Raw genomic sequence first — 20,816 nt, forward strand, 5'->3', positions numbered from 1 at the left:
AAATTAAGGCAACTCCTTAACCACATGATTAATTGCTTGTATTCAGCTGTTTCGTAGTAGAAAAGACCCAGTTTAGCATTATACTTGTTCTTTGGTGCACACAATAAGTTTAAACATTTTGAACTATGACAGTTTAGGGAAATATATAGGAAGCCATAAAAGGAAGGGGAAGGGATTTCTAAAGATATTAGGGTGTTCTTTTTGGAGGGAATTTAATACACCAAGTAGCCCCAAATAGATCTATGTTTATTCTGTATAATCTCTTTACCAGAATGGTCATTCCTCTATGATGTAGAGATACTATAGGAGATGTGGAAATAAATACAGACCACCCAAATGAGAAAAGCAAAGGCTATTTACTGAGTTTGCTGTAGCAAGGAAGACAGCCACTTGTATACTTGCATTTAGCAGAGACTCAAAGTTAGGCAGAAAGGTGGAGACACTGTAGAGTGGAGAAAAGGAAAGCTTCAGGTGTGCCCTGAGTGGAGGTATTCGCCTGAGAAAGCTGGAGGCAGCTGACTAGAAGGGGCATCCTATGTGATTGGTTAGGGGAGAATATTTGGCTTTTTCTGGGTGATCGTAAGTTGGAAGTAGAGACAATGATTGGGAAAACTTCAGTTATTCATCAAGTTCTGGCCATTTGGGACTGATGGCTATAGAGGCTATTGTTTGGCATCCTGGATTGTTAACCAGAAACAGTCACCTGACTTACTATAAGTCCGACATAATAGCAGGCTGGTTTCCTGGGCTGATTGCTGCAGATTATAGGCCAGACTTCTATTTTTGTTGCTGAAACACCAGGGGCTTAGTCGAGATCCTACTGCTCACCATGAAGAAAGCCAATCACTGAGACAATGAGTATTGCCAAGGAAGAAGGTTTAATCGGGTGCTGCAGCCAAGAGATGGGAGATCAATATCAAATCCATCACCCTGACTGACTAAAATTAGGAGTTTATATAGCAGGGAAGAAATGTAACAATGTATAAGAAAACAGGAACTAGGTAGGAGTAAAGAAGCAATCACAATAAATGAGGGGCCTGGCATCTCATTGTCTGGATCTGATGATCTGGTGAGTTTCTGTTCTTTGATACTTTTTGAGAGGTCTGGGAGGTCATTTCTTGAGGAAGGAACTCTGATAAAACAAATTTAAGTTTCAAGCTTTAGGATCAAAATGGTCAATTTCTATGTTTGTAAAAATAAAACAATCTATGGGACAATTGGGTTGTTTTCATTTTTACATATGGTTTGGCCATTGCCTATATATTCATAATCTTGGTGAGTTGAAAAACCACTTTTATATTCTTAGTCAATAAACTGTTTTGGCTAAATTCACTTCCCCTTTTAGCAGCTCTGTGCTAATGACCCTCAATTCTACCTCACCATTCAAGAGCTTTCCCCCAACTCCAGACTCATGGTCATCTGCCTGCCACATATGTCCACTCAGGATCTCAGTTAGAATAAATTCAATGTGGAGCTGCTAAGATTCCCACCCAACCCAACTCCCTCTGCACTTTTCCTTGAACAATTAATCTTGTAGTTATTCTTGGCTTTTCTTTCTCTTACGCTTTATCTGGAGTCTATCAGCAAATGCTGTGAGCTCACCTTCAATACATACCAGGGATTTGGACACTTCTCACACCCTACCCCCATGCCACCACCCTGGTTTAAACATCATAACCTGTGTCCTGGATCATTTTTAAAGCTTCCAAACTGGTCTCTCTTTTTTTATGTTTACCTCTTGCATCTCTTCTCAACTTACTGTCAGAGGTACCTAGTTAAAACCTACCTCAGACCTTATCGTCCTTGTGCTCAAAATCCTCCAGAAGTTCCTTCTTTCAGCAGAGGTGAAAGCCAAAGTTCTCCCTCTATCCCACAAGCTCTACATGATCTGCCTTCTCAGCTCTCTGTTCCAGCCAAGCACGTCTTCTTATTATTCCTCAATACCCCAAGCACACTCTTGCCTCAGGACCTTGCACCTCCTGTTTCCTCTTTCTTGAAGCCTCTTTCCCAGACATCTGCACTCTGCCTTCTTCACTTCCTTCCAGTCTGTCACAGTAAAGACCTGCCCAGGACACCTTATCTGAAATTTCATCATGCTCTCTCATCATTTTGTATCCCCATTTTTATCTTTATTTTTTTCTCCTAACCACTCATTACTCTCAACACTCTATAATATAATTTTATACCTTTTGTTTCTCTTCTGTCCCCCCATGATGTAGAAGTTCCATGAGGGTAGGCCATTTTACTTGTTTCATTCACTGCTGGATCCCCAAAAGCTAAAACAATGCCTAGCCTACAAAAGGCACTCGATAAGTATCTGTTAGATAGTTCAATAAGATGGTCTCAAAATTCCAAAACTTAAGAATATCACAATGGGTATTGCAGTTTAGAATGTACAAAGCACTCTCCCAAAACTTCTGTCATAAGGTGAATATCACTTCCATTTTACTGATGAAGAAACTGTTTTCAGCAACTTAAGAGACATGCCCTAATCTCATGGCTGGGAAGTGGCAGAATCTAGGTGTCCAATGCCCATGCCCAAAGCTCTTTCTACCAGCCTTGACATACTTTTCCAAAGATCATGCTTGCTTCCCTGTTCATATCTACTTTGTTTCCACAGAGCTTCTCACCGAGACTATTGACAACAATGGCCTCCTGACAGGTCCTCTGCTTCCAGTCTCTCTCTTCTCCAGTCCATCCTTTACACTGACTCCAGAATTACTTCCTTAATCACAAAATGTAGTTATGCCACTCCCCTATTTGAAAGTCTTTACTGAAATTCTCACTTCTGCTCTTCTTGGCCTTCAAAACCTGCTAAAGTCCAGATGCAGATGCCTGTCCAGCCTATTTCAACCTACATTCCCAGATGGCCAGCCAGCTAGACCTGTCTGTCACAACTCCCTGGCGAAGCCTTGAACTTCTGTGCCTCCTTGTATTTCTTTAGTCCTTTTGTCTGACGTCACTGTTCCTCATCTCCCACCCACCAGGACCGTTCCTGAAAGCTTTCTGTAAGTCCTTCCTCAGAATTAGCACTTGTCCCTTTTTGGGCACGTCTCATCTTCTTCTTGGTAGGGTGGGTCATTGTGTTTATCCCCCAGCAGATGTCTATGTCCTGAGCACAGAGATCTTCTCTTAATCCTCTCTCTCACCTGCCACCCCACATTGCACCTAAAGTGTACTCAGTAAGCAGTTTTTTAATTAACGTGAACAATATTTTATAATAGGAAAAGCAGATTCACATGTTTTCTCACTGCAAGCATGAAAAGCCTGGGCAAACCAGGGAAATCAGGTTTAAGGCCCATAATTGCTCTGGAATTCTCCTCTTAGCACATGGTCTATGCTTTTTCCCTTTTATTTAAAATGAGGACAGGACAGGCACGGTGGCTCACGTCTGTAACCCCAGCACTTTGGGAGGCTGAGGCGGGTGGATCGCTTGAGGTCAGGAGTTCAAGACCAGCCTGGCCAACATGGTGAAACTCCATCTTTACTAAAAATACAAAATTAGCCAGGTGTGGTGGTTGGTGCCTGTAATCCCAGCTACTTGGAAGGCTGAGGCAGGTGAATCACTTGAATCCGGGAGGCAGAGGTTGCAGTGATCAGAGATTGCACCATTGCACTCCAGCCTGGGTAACAGAGTAAGACCCTGTCTCAAAATAAATAAATAAATAAATAAAGATAACGTATACCCTCCTCCAGTCTGCCTTGCTGTTGGCCTGTGAAGATGGTAGGTTATAGGTTAATGCAAGATTATCAGTGGAAAGAACAGGTTGCAACTGAGAGAGGGCCACTTCCTTCCCAACACTTTTCAGTCCCTGCTCTCCTTTCTCCCTGAGATAACAAAGGGCAGCGCCTGGCCCAGTGCCTGCATGAGAGGAAGGACTCCACTATGGCACTCCCCTGGGCCTTTCTTACTCGCTCTGGCTGCTTCTTACATTTCTTTCTTTAGAAATATTTTTATCCTTATTCTGGAAGGCTGAACTCAACATAATTAGCCAGATGTATATTAAAGAAAAAATGTTGACCTAATTTTCCACACTTCCAAAAGCTGAGGTCTTACATGTTCATTATGAACAATAATAGCCTTGTGTCTATACAAGAAAAAAAGCTAAAACCATAACTTACCTACACTTTGATGTTTTAATCATGCATTTCTGTGCCAACCAATTCCAAGTTTTGGCAGACTATGAGATATTTTTCTTTCAAGGTGACCTTTCGCTTAATTTATTCATAAAAAGCCATAGGAGACTAATTACTTACAAAGTAGAAGATTCAAATGTATAACCAGTGCTGTCAGCCAAGTGTATGTGAAACTGCTCGCCTGATAAAGGGCTAGCTTTCTAGGTCCAGAGGTGAAACTATGCACAAGTTATTTTTGCTCTGAATGAGTGAGCCTTTGACAAATTCATGAATCATGATTAAATGTCAATAAGCTTAATACCACCTATTGGCCAGGTGCAGTGGCTCATGCCTATAACCGCAGCACTTTGGGAGGCCGAGGCGGACGGATCACCTGAGGTCGGGAGCTCGAGACCAGCCTGACCAACATGGAGCCCGTCTCTAATAAAAATACAAAATTAGCCAGGCATGGTGGTGCATGCCTGTAATCCCAGCTACTTGGGAGGCTGAGGCAGGAGAATCACTTGAACTTGGGAGGCGGAGGTTGTGGTGAGCCGAGATCGCGCCATTGCACTCCAGCCTGGGCAACAAGAGCAAAACTCTGTCTCAAAATAATAATAATAATAATAATAATAATAATAATAATAATAATAAATCTCTTGTCCTATTCCTAGAGGGTTACAGTAAAACATTCCTTACCATTTCCCCATTCCAGATACATGGAAACAGGTGGCAGGGAAAGGAAGTGGAGGTCCTGAAAGACTATGGATCTCCAAAGAAGCCCAGCCTCCATCACTGGTCCAGAGGAAGGGCACTCCAGGAACCAACTGCGACAGAAGGAGCCTGCTGCACTCCTCTACCTTAGGTGCGGCCACTGAGCCCTCTCCATCTCTGAGGCCAAGCACTTGACCCTCTTCGGAGTTAGGGTTGAACTGCCTACACATAAACACCTCACCAACTGTTTATGAATACACAACTAAAACCCAATCACACTTTGAAATGTTTTCCAAAATTTCAAATCCAGGTGCTTAAATTCAAACTACGTGTTATAATAAAGTTGCACCAGCCAGCTTTATATTTAAGGCCTTTGGCCTTGGGATAATTTAAGGGACATTTTGATGATGAAAGAATAAGCCTCGTTAGCAGAGAGAACTCATTCTGAAAGCCCATGTGCTTCAGGAGGTACTCTCCTGGGCTCCTAACAACACGGAGGGCTCTGAGCAGTCAGACACGATGGGGTGATGCTCCGCTCCACTGCCTGCCTCACAGCGGAGATGAACGGCTGGAAGAGGAAGGTGAAAAGGGGGAAAGGAGGGATGTGAAGAAAGGAGAGATTTCCAGCAAATTAAACTTTCATCTTCTCCTAGTAACCACACAGGCAAATAGCTACCTATATAATATAGAGACATACCAACACAAAAAATGTCTAAAGCAGGATGAGCTGAAAATGACCTTTACAAAACAGAGCCCACCATGGGTAGACCATCACTAGTGAAGCATTTCCAGCTTCCATGCAGAACATATTCCCAAAGTTGCTTTTTACCTAGGTGGAACTAGAGGTGAATTTCCCCTACAGAAACAATGCTATACATGGGACTTGCTATAAAAGGGCATAAATCCTTTTTTAAAGGCAAACAAATAAAACTTTATGAATGAAATGAAGATGTTAATCATTATGAAGGACAGAAAGATCTGAGCAGGTCATGAGATACATTATGCTGTTGACTAGGAAGGCAGTTTAAACTATTTATTCAGTGAGTTTCCATCAAAATCCTGCAGAACTTGACAGATTCTAAAATTTTATTTAAAAAATAAAGTCCTGGCTGGGCACAGTGGCTCACGCCTGTAATCCCAGCAATTTGGGAGGCCAAGGCGGGCGGATCATGAGGTCAGGAGATCAAGACCATCCTGGCTAACATGATGAAACCCTGTCTCTACCAAAAACACAAAAAATTAGCCAGGCATGGTGGTGGGTGCCTGTAGTCCCAGCTACTCGGGAGGCTGAGGCAGGAGAATGGCATGAACCTGAGAGGCAGAGCTTGCAGTGAGCCAAGATTGCGTCACTGCACTCCAGCCTGGGTGACAGAGCGAGACTCCATCTCAAAAAAAATAAAAAATAAAAAATAAAAATAAAAAATAAAGTTCTAAGAATAGTTAAGTTATTGGAAAGAAAACAAGCAAACAAAAAAAGATCCGGCTTGACATCAAGAACACTTAAAAAAAAAAAAGTAGGAAACTTGCAAGGGGTGGTGGCTCACGCCTGTAATCCTAACACTTTGAGAGGCCAAGGCAGGTGGATCACTTGAGCCCAGGAGTTCGAGATCAGCCTGGGCAATATGGTGAAACCCTGTCTTTTAAAAAATATAAAAATTATTTAGGTCTGGTGGTGCAGGCCTGTAATCCCAGTTACTTGGGAGGCTGAGGTGGGAGGATTGCTTGAGCCCAGGAGGTTGAGTCTGCAATGAGCCATGACTGCATCACTGCACTCCAGCCTGGGTGACAGAGCAAGACTCTTGAGAAAAAAAAAAAAGAAGAAAGAAAGAAAGAAGAGAGAGAGAGAGAGAAAGAGAAAGAGAGAAAGAAAGAAAGAAAGCCGGTGCAGTGGCTCATGCCTGTAATCCCAGCACTTTGGGAGGCCAAGAGGGGCAGAACACGAGGTCAGGAGATTGAGACCATGCTGGTTAACATGGTGAAACCCCATCTCTACTAAAAATACAAAAAAAATTAGATGGGCATGGTGGTGGGTGCCTGTAGTCCCAGCTACTCAGGAGGCTGAGGTGGAAGAATGGCATGAACCTGGGAGGCAGAGCTTGCAGTGAGCCAAGATGGTGCCACTGCACTCCAGCCTGGGTGACAGAGCAAGAGTCCATCTCAAAAAAAAAAAGGAAGAAAGGAAGGAAGTAAGGGAGGGAGGGAGAGAGAGAGAGAGAGAGAGGAGGAAGGAAGGAAGGAAGGAAGGAAGGAAGGAAGGAGGAAGAGGAAGGAAGGAAGGAAGGAAGGAAGGAAGGAAGGAAGGAAGGAAGGAAAGGAAAGGAAAGGAAGGAAGGAAACCAAGTAATAAAACACAGTATAGGCTATAGGCACAGGGACAAACAAAAAGATCAGCAAAATTATAGACACTTCAGCATATCTACTGCTAATAGATAGAAAGACAAATAGTTAGAACAAAAAGATGACTTAGAAGGATTCATGTTAAACTTACATAAATGATCCAGAGAGGAGGGAGGGACATGGCTTTGGGAGTTACAAAGACAATTTTGAGTTTATGGTGAATTTTCATTTTTTTCTTTAAAAAGTTAAGAACTATTACAAAATATGAATGTTTCTTAATTTTCCATGTTGCATAAATTGGTGTTTTTTTATGATAGACTTTACATAATTTAAAAATTACTTCCCCACAAAAAGCTATCATTGCAGCAGTGAAAGCAGGATGACGTCAAGTGCCTTTCACTTAGCTTTAATAGCCTCACAAAAGGGGAAGTCAGGCTTCCTTCTTGAGGCAGCATGAGTGAAAGGAAGCACTCAAACATTAGAAAAGTTAAGCATAAAGAAATAAAAAATAGACAATGTTCAGATAAACCATGGACGTATTAGTAAGATGGCTGGATGGGAGGAATGACAAACTAGGGGAAAAAAGTCCCTCCATGAAGATGATAAACTGCAATCCTTGTAACTTAGACTATTTTGATGTCAAGCAGACAAATGGCCTTTGTTGAGTGGGGCTGCTGTGGGTTTTTTTTAAACTGCCTTTAGATCAAAAGGTCTGACAGCTCCCATGGCCTGAATGATCCCTGCCATGCTGAGATCCAGGATGGAAGCCTCAGCATGGCAGAGGCTTGATGGGCTCATTTGGAAGAAAAATATTTTGCCCTGATAGGGAGAATGGATTGGCTGACCTTGCAGGGCATTTTCATTACCCTTTTCCCAAAACTTGAATGAACAGAATTCATGAGACCAATCATACACTGTCACAAATTGTGAATGAATTTATCAAAAACCTCACTCAACCTCTGTTGCTTTCACTTAAATTGCTTTAAATTTACTTTGTCTCTGAAGGCAATGTCATTGAACTAAAAGTATTAATTTGAGCAATTGAAAGGTTGTTCCAATTTAAAGTGAACTTTAAGAACGTGTGCCATGAGAATCAGATTACTTTAGGAAGCCATTAAAGTAGAAAATTATGAAATTTAAAATTTTAACCACATGAAAATTTCAAATGCCCCAAATAGAGAAAATAGAACAAGAGTGTTTACTGAGAGTTCCATACTTAATTTTCCAGATTGAAAAGTTGACAGTGTGAAATTCAGATGGAAGAAAGAAATAGGGCAGAGATACCATTACACAAGAGGTGGTGGTGGTTTTGACTGGGATGGTAGCAGTGGAGCGGCTGAGACATGACAAGCCTTGGATATATTTTGAAGTTGGAGATGATAGGCTTTGCCAAAAAACTGGACATAGAACATGGGAGAAAAGCCAAAGTCATCTGTGACACTAAGGATTTTTGACTTGAGTGACTGGAGAGATTAAGCTGCCATTTGCCAAGATGTGGAAGATTGAAAAAAGAGAAGGTCATATCAATTGATCATATCTATTGATGCAGAAAAGGCATTTGGCAAAATCCCACAGCCATTCATAGTAAAAACCCTTAGGAAACTAGGAACAGAGGGAGCTTCCTCAACTCAGTAAAGAGTATCTACACCTGACTTCACACTTAATGGTAAGGGAAAAATGGCATCAAGGGAAGTTTTTAATAAATTTTGAAAGACATCTAACATTTCTGTATGCCAGTGTGAATAATCTGATATAGTGGGGAAAATATGTTGAAGCAGGAGAAAGAATCAGAAAACAGAAGCAGCATCACTGAGTTTATGACTGGGGATAGGGTCTGGTAGACAAGTGAAGGGGTTGGCATCAGCTGGGAAAGCAAACAGTTGACCCACACTCATCCTGGTAGCAGCCAAGTGTTAGAGTACCATCCAGCTGGTAGAGGCTCAATGGTTGATTCAGTTTTCTCAGTGGATTAGAGACCAAGGTCACCAGCTGAGAACAATAATGATGGAGATGGTGGTGGTTTTAGGAGAGCAGGGAAGGGAAAGTAATCATCTATGAGAGTGGGAAAGTGATGAGTACTGGAAAAGAGAGTGGGATTGCCAGGCAGCACTGAAAGTTTACTTGGGATTAGTGATTGTCAACTTAAAATAAAGTCAGTCAGCATTTTTCTCCAATCTCAGTCAATTGTCTGCAGAGGAGAAAATAAGGCAATGTAGTTGAGAGGACAGGCAAAGGAGTAATTACCATCACGCAACACGACATCTAAATGGGGTGACACTGAAAGTGAGAACATGAAGGATTATAGGAAATTGAAAGGACCATAAACCCCAGTGAGGTCAAAGAAATGTTGGGAACTCAGACATGAGGGAAGTTGATTTAGATGGGTAGAAAGCATTGGTCAAAGAGTGGCCTTCTTAAAACTGACATTATGGAGAGGAAACAAGATATTTCTAGAGATGGATGTAGAATATAACTAGAGTTATAAGCAGCAGAGATTATGTGAGGGACAAGGTTGTTGGGAAGAGGCCCCAAAATCTGGCCATAATCTGGCCCCAAAACTGGCCATAAACAAAATCTCTGCAGCACTGTGATATGCTTGTGATGGCCTTCATGCCCACACGGGAAGGTTTTTGGTTTATTGGAATGACAGCAAGGAACATCTGGCTCACCCAAAGCGGAAAACCGCTTAAGGTGTTCTTAAACCACAAACAATAGCATGAGCAATCTGTGCCTTAAGGACATGTTCCTGCTGCAGATAACTAGCCAGAGCCCATTCCTTTATTTCTTATGACTGGCTTGCTGTCAATAAATATGTGGGTAAATCCCTGTTTGGAGCTCTCAGCTCTGAAGGCTGTGAGACCCCTGATTTCCCACACCACACTCTATATTTCTGTGTGTGTATCTTTAATTCATCTAGTCCTGCTGGGTTAAGGTCTCCATGACCGAGCTGGTCTAGGCAAGTGGCGTCCATATATGGCAGCTCAAACCCAGGTCGAAGGGTCACCAGAGCAATGGTTGGAAAACATAAAACTAAACTGGAGGACACCCCAGTATTCTTAAAGCAATCCCCATGGTGAGTAAGAAGGGAAGCTTGGAAGCTTCAGGATAACAATGGGACAAGTGTGGGCTCTGGTTCCTTCCACCTTGGAAACTTTTCACACTAATGATGAGGAGGAAGGAGAGTATAACAAAGTAACAGAAGAAGTAATAGAGCAGGTTTATCTGCCAGCTAAAGCTAACATGGCAAAGGAGGAAGAGGTTCATCCCTACCTTTCTGCACCCCTCCTTATTTTGAAGCAAAAGAGTGTCCTGACCCTCCAGATCTTTCTTTTCTGGAGGACCCCGGGTGAAAAGTAGTTGCCCCAGTGACTGTTCGAGCAGTGCCTCGAGTGACCATTCTCAGTTCTATTCAGGCAGGAATCCAGCAAGTTAGAAGAGAGGGTGATTTAGAGGCTTGGCAGTTCCATGTTAGAATACACCCACCCGATTAACAGGGAAATATTGCAGCTACATTTGAGCCTTTTCCTTTTAAATTTGGGAAAAGCCATGAGGGGTGTTTATGCTGCACAAAAGCTGTGAGCCTTCTGCCCGGGGAACCCCCGCAAAAATTCCCAACAGGGGTCTGTGGACCCTTACCAGTGGGGACGATAGGATTACTTCTATGAAGGTCTAATTTAACTTTAAGTACAAACAGGAGTCATTGATTCAGATTACAATGGGGAAATTCAAATTGTTATATCTACTTCTGTTCCCTGGAAAGCAGAGCCAGGAGAGCATATAGCACACTCCTAATTGTGCTGTAGGTGGAAATGGGGAAAAGTGAAATTAAATGAACAGGAGGATTTGGAAGCACAAATAAATGAGGCAAAGCAGCTTATTGGGTAAATCAAATTACTGATAAACATCCTACCTGAGAAATAACCATTCAGGGAAAGAAATTTAAAGGTTTGGTAGATACCGGAGCGGACATTTCAATCATTTCTCTACAGCCCTGGCCATCCATGTGGCCAATTCATCCCACTCAATTTAACATAGTTGGAGCTGGTAAAGTTCCTGAAGTATATCAAAGTAGTTATATTTTGCATTGTGAAGGGCCCGATGGACAACTTGGGACTATTCAACCAATTATAACTTCTGTACCTATAAACTTATGGGGAAGAGATTTATTACAACGATCAGGAGCACAAGTTCCAATTGCTGAACAATTATACAACCCTCAAAGTCCACATATGATGCATGAAATGGGGTATGTTCCTGGTATGGGACTAGGAAAAAATTTGCAAGGTTTGAAGGAACTGCTTCAAGCGGAAAGGCAAAGTTCCCACCAAGGTTTAGGACATCATTTTTGATGGCGGACATTGTTAAAATTCCAGAACCTATACCTCTAAAATAGCTAACAGATAAGCCAATTTGGATAGAACAATGGCCACTGAGTAAAGAGAAACTGGAGGCTTTAGAGGACTTGGTTACTGAACAATTCTCAATAATCATTTTCCCAAAATGAAACTGTTTCAATTTTTGAAATTAACTAACTGAATCCTCCCTAGAATAATTAAATTTAAATCAATTGAAGGTGCTGAAAATGTTTTTACAGATGGATCTAGTAATGGTAAAGCTTCTTTTTCTGGATCAAAAAGGAAAGTTTTCCAGACACCCTATACTTCAGCTCAAAAAGTGGAGCTTGTAGCTGTAATTGAGGTATTGACTGCTTTTATATGCCTATTAGTGTGATCTCTGATTCTCCATATGTGGTTCATTCCACAGAGTTAATTGAAAATGCTCAGTTAGGATTTCATACAGATGAACAACTGATGACTTTATTTACCAAATTGCAAACAGCAATTGGGGTAGAATGCACCCTTTTTATGTCACTCACATTAGGGCTCATACACCTCTTCCAGGACCTTTGACTGAAGGGAATCAAATGGCTGATCACCTAGTTGCTAACGCAATATCTAATGCTTGACACTTTCACAATTTAACTCATGTTAATGCCTCTGGTCTCAAATGCAGATACAGCATTACCTGGAAAGAAGCTAAAGCTATTATCCAACGATGCCCAACTTGCCAAATGGTACATTCCTCATCTTTTACAGGAGGAGTTAATCCTGGAGGACTGGAACCTAAATTTCTTTGGCAAATGGATGTCACACATGTTTCCTTGTTTGGGAGACTAGCTTATGTACATGTATGTGTGGACACCTTTTCTCACTTTGTCTGGGCTACATGCCAATCAGGAGAGTCTTCTGCCTATGTTAAATGTCACTTTTTACAGTGTTTTGTGGTGATGGGCGTTCCAGCTTCTATTGAAACAGATAACACCCCAGGGCATACTAGCCAAGCTCTTGCTACATTTTTCTTAACATGGAATATTAAACACATTACTGGTATCCCATATAATCCTCAAGGACAAGTCATAGTGGAAAGAATGAATCTCTCCCTGAAACAGCAGTTGCAAAAGCAGAGGGGGGAAAACAGGGACTATGGAATACCACATATGCAACTGAATCTAGCATTATTAACTTTAAATTTTTTGAGCCTGCTCAAAGGCCAGATGCTATCAGCAGCTGAACAGCATCTACAGAAACCAGCTGCAAAGACAGAAGCAGAACAACTGATTTGGTGGAGAGATCTGATAACAAAAAGTTGGGAAATAGGTAAAATAATAACTTGGGATAGAGGTTATGCTTGTGTTTCTCCAGGCCAAAATCAACAGCCAATTTGGATACCATCAAGACACCTGAAACCTTACCATGAAACAGATGCTGAGGAAGAGATTCCAGGAAGATCCTGAGGACCCCCCAGTTGCAGCCATGTTGAGACTGACTCTGAGGAGGACCCCAACTGTCACAAGCAACACCCATTGAACACAGCCATCCACCCGGGGACAGATCAAGAAGCTGTCACAGATGGTAGAAGAAAATCTGGGACCTGAGGAAAGCAAGACAACCAGTCATAGTAAGTAATTTAATGGTAGCTATGACAGCAGTGATCACCATTGCCACTGCAGATGTGGATCCTGACTCCTGTGAGAAGTATCTCGTCATGACAAAGCTGCCTTTGCTTTTATTGCTTTGCAAAACAAAGAAGGGGGACATGTTGGGAACAGGCCCCAAAATCTGCCCATAATCTGGCCCCAAAACTGGCCATAAACAAAATCTCTACAGCACTGTGACATGCTTGTGATGGCCTTCATGCCCACACTGGAAGGTTTTCACTTTATTGGAATGAGGGCAAGGAACACCTGGCTCACCCAGGGCGGAAAACTGCTTAAGGCGTTCTTAAACCACAAGCAATAGCATGAGTGATCTGTACCTTAAGGACATGTCCCTGCTGCAGATAACTAGCTAGAGCCCATCCCTTTATTTCAGCCCATCCCTTTATTTCCCATAAGGAATACTTGTAGTAAATCTTATGATTGGCTTGCTGTCAGTAAATATGTGGGTAAATCCCTGTTGGAGGATCTCAGCTCTGAAGGATGCGAGACCCCTGATTTCCCACTGCACACTCTATATTTCTGTGTGTGTGTCTTTAATTTCTCTAGCGCAGCTGAGTTAGGGTCTCCATGACTGAGCTGGTCTTGGCACAAGGTCAATGGAGAAGAGGCAGACAAGGAAAAAGGAAGCCAAATATTGGAAGGATTATCTGTGTGGATACTGAAAGATCTAGAATTATAACAGGAGTGTTGGACAGAGCAGCAGGGCAGGTGCTAACATCTTCCATTAACGTGGAGAGCAGGACAGGGCCTGGAGATGTCTGTGCTAAGGAGGGCTAGTGAGTAATATAGACTAATGGCATAGGCTGCAAAGCTTGGGCTTTTTCAGAAGGAGGACGGGACACTAGTATGGATGTGGCAGTGAGCAAGGTGAGCAGGTACTCTACCCCCAGGCCTAGTGTTACAGAGCTTAATGAAATGTAAATAGATGCCAATTGATAGAGCTACAAGGGAGGCAGTATACTCAGATAAGATCATGATTTTGGTCACAGCAAGAAAGAAGAGGGTCAGAGGAGGTCCCTAAGGAATTTACTGGTGATGTACCATGAGCTCCAGAGGCTGCAAGAGAGGATTTTCAGGAGGTCAGGAAGGATAAGAGAGAGGGAAAAGAGTCCAACTCTTTTTTTTTTCACTAATGATGTGGTTTATATCCTCCCATACAAACAGATAAAAACACATACATTCTCTAGGCACAAAGCTTGTATTCATAAATAACTCTCTGCCTAAAGACAAAATTTCAATTAATATTCACAATGGGAATCTAATTATTTAACTTGTTTAACACAACCATGAATCTAAAATGTTATCAATAAAACCTAAGAAGTTTTATCACAAAACCGGGGACATGCATTAGTAATCTATACAACTTACATTAATCAGAAAAGGAATTGAATATTTCCCTTGATTTTTATACAAAAATTAGCTGGGCATGGTGGCACATGCCTGTAATCCTAGCTATTCAGCAGAGTGAGGCACAAGAATCACTTGAACCCAAGAGGCAGAGGTTGCAGTGAGCCAAGATTGCACCACTACACTCCAGCCTGGGCAACAGAATGAGACTTTGTCTCAAAAAAAAAAAAGTTCCCTTCATTTTTAGTGGTTTTCAAATTTCATAGCACAGATAAAAAAAACAAACCCTGTAGAAACAGATTTTAAATACATTTAGAACACCAAGCTAGCCCCAATCTGTTGAAACTGACTGATAAATATGTACAATAACTAGACAGACTTCAGTTGTCATGGTACTGGAGGTCTATCTATCAAAAATCCTTTGGGATTAATTTTTCAATGAAAACATATGTTTGTAAATAGTGCAATAATATAAACTTGGAAACATACCTAGAGTCAGGAGAGAGATGAAAAATAACACACAAGTCAATCTTATTTCTAACCTGTCAGCATAAAGCCTTCTGGCTCCCAAACACCCAACGTTGTCCCTCAGTATACAAATTAAGAGTAGAATGACTTTACCCTACTAGCTGACATTCTTCTACAGAATAATCTTTCACTACATATCAAAGCAGGGCTCAAGCTTCATTCATCTGCTTCCACAACGTGTAATTAGCAGAGCACACCAAATTTATAAGCTGATGTGGCAACTCAAAATGCTAAACACACTTTTCTAATGGAAGCAAACTGGATTTTCTTTTCTGTTGTTCATTCTATGTAATTATTCTTTATTTTATTTATTTATTTTTTGAGATGGAGTCCCCTCTGAGGCCAGGCTGGAGTGCAGTGGCACCATCCCTGCTCACTGCAACCTCCGCCTCCTGGGTTCAACTGATTCTCCTGCCTCAGCCAGGTCCCAAGTAGCTGGGACTACAGGCACCTGCCACCACACCTGGGTTTTGTGGGTTTTTTTATTTTTAGTAGAGATGGGATTTCACCACGCTGGCCACGTTGGTCTCAAACTCCTGAGCTCAGGTGATCCTCCAGCCTTTGCCTCCCAAAGTGCTGGGATTACAGGCCTGAGCTACTGCACCTGGCTGCCATATTATTCTTGAAACTTATGTGGCTACCAAATAAAAAAAAAAAAAGTAGGGAAGCTTTAAATATATCTTTTTTTTCTTTTTTTTGTTTTTGAGATGGTGTCTTGCTCTGTCGCCCAAGCTGGAGTGCAGTGGTGCGATCTTGGCTCACTGCAAGCTCTACCTCCCAGGTTCATGCCATTCTCCTGCCTCAGCCTCCCAAGTAGCTGGGACCACAGGCGCCCTGCCACCACGCCTGGCTAATTTTTTGTAATTTTGTAGAGACAGGGTTTCACTGTGTTAGTCAGGATGGTCTAGATCTCCTGGGTTTGTGATCCGCCCACCTCGGCCTCCCAAAGTGCTGGGATTATAAGCATGAGCCACTACGCCTGGCCGCTTTAAACATATCTTATACTTTTCATCAAGGCTAATGTGTCAAATGTCTCCATATATCTGGTATTTTAATAGGAAAAAAATCAAAAATCAAACATATATAATAAAGGACCTGAAGTGATAGTAGAACACCAAAAAAAAGCACTCTTTTTTTTTTTTTTTTTTTTTTTTTTTTTTGAGATGGAGTCTCACTCTGTTACCCAGGCTGGAGTGCTGTGGTGTGATCTTGGCTCACTGTAACCTCCACCTCCCAGGTTCAAGAGGTTATCCTGCCTCAGCCTCCCAAGTAGCTGGGATTACGGGTGTGTGCCACCACACTCAGCTAATTTTTTTTTTGTATTTTTTTAGTAGAGACGGGGTTTCACCGTGTTGGCCAGGCTGGTCTCGAACTCCTGACCTCAGATGATCTGCCCACCTTGGCCTTCCAAAGTGCTGGGATTACAGGCGTGAGCCACCATGCCTGGCCAAAAGCACTCTCGAATATACTTGACGACTACATTTCACAACCAATTTAATTTTTCTTTCTTCAGCAAAATCTGTCAATGAACAAATTTCTCATAGATTAACATTAAGATTTTGTTTGATTCTCTTTCCAGGACCAGAAATTCCAAAATTACAAGGGAAAAGAATGGAAAAAAGTAACAACATGGCATTACAATGGACACTAACTCAATAAACACTTGTTTCTAAAATAAGAAAATTATGGAAGAAAATACTATGGAAGGAATAATCCTATGAGAATTGTCTTTAAGCATAGTAAATTTGACCCTTAGTCTTCATGAAGATACTGCAGTTTATATAGAAAAGAAAATATAGAAGACTCTAGGGGAAAAAAGTCAGAATACATATTATGTAATATTCTGTAGGTCTAAAGACCTTTTGAGGGGGAAAGGGGAAACAATGACCAACTGAATCTTTACTTAAGGATACAGAACTATGAAAAATTTCTGGGCCAGAAGTGTACTTTAAATGGAACCAAACTTTGTGGAAAAGAATATATATATATATGTGTGTGTGTGTGTGTGTGTGTGTGTGTGTGTGTGTATATATATATATATATATATATATATATATATATATATATATTTAAATTAATTTATTTAGTTTTTCTGAAATGGAGTCTCACTCTGTTGCCCAGACTGGAGTGCAGTGGCATGATCTCAGCTCACTGTAACCTCCACCTCTCAGGGTCAAGAGATTCTCATGCCTCAACCTCCCAAGTAGCTGGGTTTATAGGTGTGTGTCACCAGGCCAGGCTAATTTTTGTATTTTCAATAAATACAGGATTTCACCATGTTGTTCAGGCTAGTCTCGAAATCCTAACCTCAACTGATCTGGCTGTCTCGGCCTCCCAAAGTACTAGGATTACAGGCATGAGCCATTGTGCCTCGCCAAACTTAAGACGTATTTTTAAGAGAAAAGAAAAAGTACTGAAAATGGAATCCCTTCCAAAAAGAAAATGATAAATTAAGGGGAAAATATTTGAATAGTCCTGCCAGTCTAGGTCAAAAAGAAAATTGGGCTGGGGGCAGGAGCTGCAATGTCTCAGGCTGTGCAAACAAATGGATCTCAACCATTAGCCAAAACATGGGAGTTCAGTTTATATGAATTACAACAAACACCTGAAGAGGCAGTAACAGATGGCTTAGAAATTGTGGCTTCATCTCAAAGTCCACACGATGAAATAATGGGCCTAATTTGTTTAGACGTGTTGAAAGACACCATGACCACAAAGGAGTGTTTACATCATTTTTGTGCAGACTGCATCATCACAGTCCTTAGAAATGACAGCAAAAGACACCCCACCTGTCAAAAAAAAAATATCTAGTTTCCAAAAGATCACTAAGGGGATCTTTCAGCTCTTGGTGGTGGTAGCAATGGGCTCAATGTTAAGGATGCCAGAAAATGCCATAGGGTGAGAAAGAGAAAAAGAGCTAGGGTTATCAAAAATGAGGTGGGGTGGTAGGCAAATAATTGGGAAGGCCTCGTAAGCCTTATACTTTAGTCTAAAATGTTTGATGCACTCATCGGTAAAATTTACCCAAGTCGTGATGAGTATGAAGTTCTTGGAGAGAGAGTATTAGCCAGCATCCACAAGCACAGTAATCAGTGAGCACTCAGTCTCAACTCTGAAGAAGGACTGAAGGTACCAGTCAGGAGCAGATTACAGTGAGGCAAGAAACAACAGACTGAAAATGGTAGCAGAGCAGAAGAGAATGCTGATGGTTTGCACTGTAGTGATGCATCCACACAGAAAAATAAGGAAACAGGCCAGAGTCACAAATGGACTAAAACATCTGCTGATTCTGGGCTTGAGCTTGATCTTGACAATGCAACATTTGCCATTGATTCAGAAATGGATGGTGCTAGTGAGACTGAATTAGTAGTCAGGCCTCATCCCACACTTATGGAAAAAGATGATAGTGCACAGATAAAATACATAAAGACTTCAGGTAACACTGCTGTTGATCACTTATCCAGGTATCTGTGAGGTTAGCTTCAGAAGAACTTTGAAGCCAAGGTGCATAAAACTAGATGAACCACGGCCAGAGCAAAACTCAAGTAACAGACATCATGGCCACTGGCATCACCAGACTATATGGCCAAGAGTTCAAGTCTTCAGTGGTGATCTAGGAGTCTGGGGATTCTTTGGACAACTGACAGAAACACAAACAAGGCGTCTTGTACTACAATGTCTGATGTTCTCCTAGGCAGATTGAAGTGCTGCATCATGGGTATTAGGAAGAAGGGTGGCAGGAGAAAGGAGCTGCCAAGATCACACAGCTCTCTGACCCTTTACTCCTGCCTATGGCAGCTGGCAATCAGGGGACACATGAGGTCGCCAGGATCATGGGGGCTGGGGGATCATTTCTCAATTTGCTGACATCAATATGTAGGCTGGAGGAATGACACATCCCACACATCTCAAAAAGTCAACTCTAGATGGGATATCTGAGGGTTTTATATAATTCTAACCAAAATCCTGCTCTCTAGATTTCTCCTTACTGTAGATAATACATTTGGTAAAGAACACATCATGAAGCCTTTCAGCTATTGGCTGTAGAAGCAACAGGCTAAATGTTAGGGATGCCAGATAAAGCCATCAGGTGGGAAAGGGAAAGAAGAGGGAGGGCTGAAAAAAATGAGGTGGGGAGGAAGGCAAAGAATTGGAAAGGCCTTGTAAGCCTTATACTTCAGTCTAAAAATGATGGGAATCTACTGAAAGGTTATAGGCAGGGGAAAGATAGGATCATTCACTTTCAAAAAAGTGATATCACTTTGGAATGTTGCATCTGTTGTCATCAGGCTATAAACTGAAATTGTCTAGCTCGTGTTACATTTATGAAGTACAAATTGAATGACTTAAGGCCAATTTTATAATATTTCCCTTAGCCCTAGAGTGTCATAATAATATAGATAATACAGTCTATTTCTGAAGTGTTAGAGAATGTATTAGTCAGGGTTCTCCAGAGAAACAAAATCAGTAGGACACACATAGACATAGAAGAGGGGATTTATGATGGGAATTGGCTCATGCAATTATGGAAGCTGAGAAGTCCCATGATTTGCCCTCTGCAAGCTAGAGGCCCAGGAGAGCCAGGGGTGTCATTCAGTCTGAGTCTGAAGGCCTGAGCACCAAAGCAGCTGAGAGTGTGACTCACAGTTTAAGTCTGAAGGCCTGAGAACACAAAAGGCCAACAGTGTTAATTCCCAGAGTCCAAAGGCCCAAGAACCTGGAGCTCCGATGTACAAGTGCAGAAGAAGATAGGGATGACTCGGCTCTAAAAAAGAGACTTTTCTGATCTACTTGGGTCCTCAACAGATTGGATGGTGCCCATCCCACACTGGTGATGGCAGGTCCTCTTTCCTCAGCCCACCCAGTCAAATGCCAGTCTCTTCCAGAAACACCCTCACAGACACACCCAGCAAGAATGCTTTACCAGCTATCTGGGTGTGCCTTAACCCAGTCAAACTGACATAAAATTAACTACTACAGAGAAGTAAAGGTGTAATTCATATCAAAGAGCTCCTGCATACTTCACACCTGGCTAATATTGACACTTGGCCAATAAATACTAATATTCTCCACAAGACCTTTTTTATATGTATGTTAGAATTAGGATTTTGTTATTTGGTATGGGAAAACATTCACAGTATTTTCTAAGAAAATATGTAATATGCAGAATTCCAGAAAACAGCCCTTTGATGGTAAACAGAGCAATCTGTACTTTATTCCTTAGGAGAGATATTTGCTTCTTGAAATAAAAATGGTGTTTCCAATAAGGGGTGAGTTCTCAGAAAGTTTTGTCCTTTCAGAAAAAAAAAAAAATCCTCTTATTTATTCTTCAAACTAGTAAATATAGTGAAGAGACAGTAAAGCGAAGCAGAACTCATCATTCTACTTCCCTGTAAGTTTTTTGAAGGCATTCAAATAACACTGAGCCAAAAAGATGCTTTTTCTAGCTCTTCATCTTGTCTTTGAATTTAAAATTTAAAAATTAGCACAAAAAGCATGAGCAACAAAAGAAAAAACAGACTGGACTTTATCAAACTTAAAAACTTTGGTGTGTTAAAAGACATTGTCAAGAAAGTGAAAAGACAACCTACAGAATGAGAAAAAGTACTTGCAGATCATGTTTAATAAGGGTCTAGAAACCAGAATACATTTTTTTTAAAACTCTAAAAACAATTTTAAAAAGACAAGCCAATTAAAAAATGGATAAAGAACTTGAACAGACATTTCTCCAGAAAAGATATACAAACGGCCAAAAAGCACATGGAAGGATGCTCAA

At 41.4% G+C, this 20,816-nt stretch overlaps 1 pseudogene; it reads left to right on the plus strand.

The window, feature by feature from the left end:
- Positions 1-17,563: 17,563 nt before the first annotated feature.
- Positions 17,564-18,552, plus strand: LOC104666979 (annotated as a pseudogene).
- The last annotated feature ends 2,264 nt before the right edge of the window (positions 18,553-20,816 follow it).

This window comes from Rhinopithecus roxellana, chromosome 9 (genome assembly GCF_007565055.1).
Source record: "Rhinopithecus roxellana isolate Shanxi Qingling chromosome 9, ASM756505v1, whole genome shotgun sequence".
NCBI lineage: Eukaryota > Metazoa > Chordata > Mammalia > Primates > Cercopithecidae > Rhinopithecus > Rhinopithecus roxellana.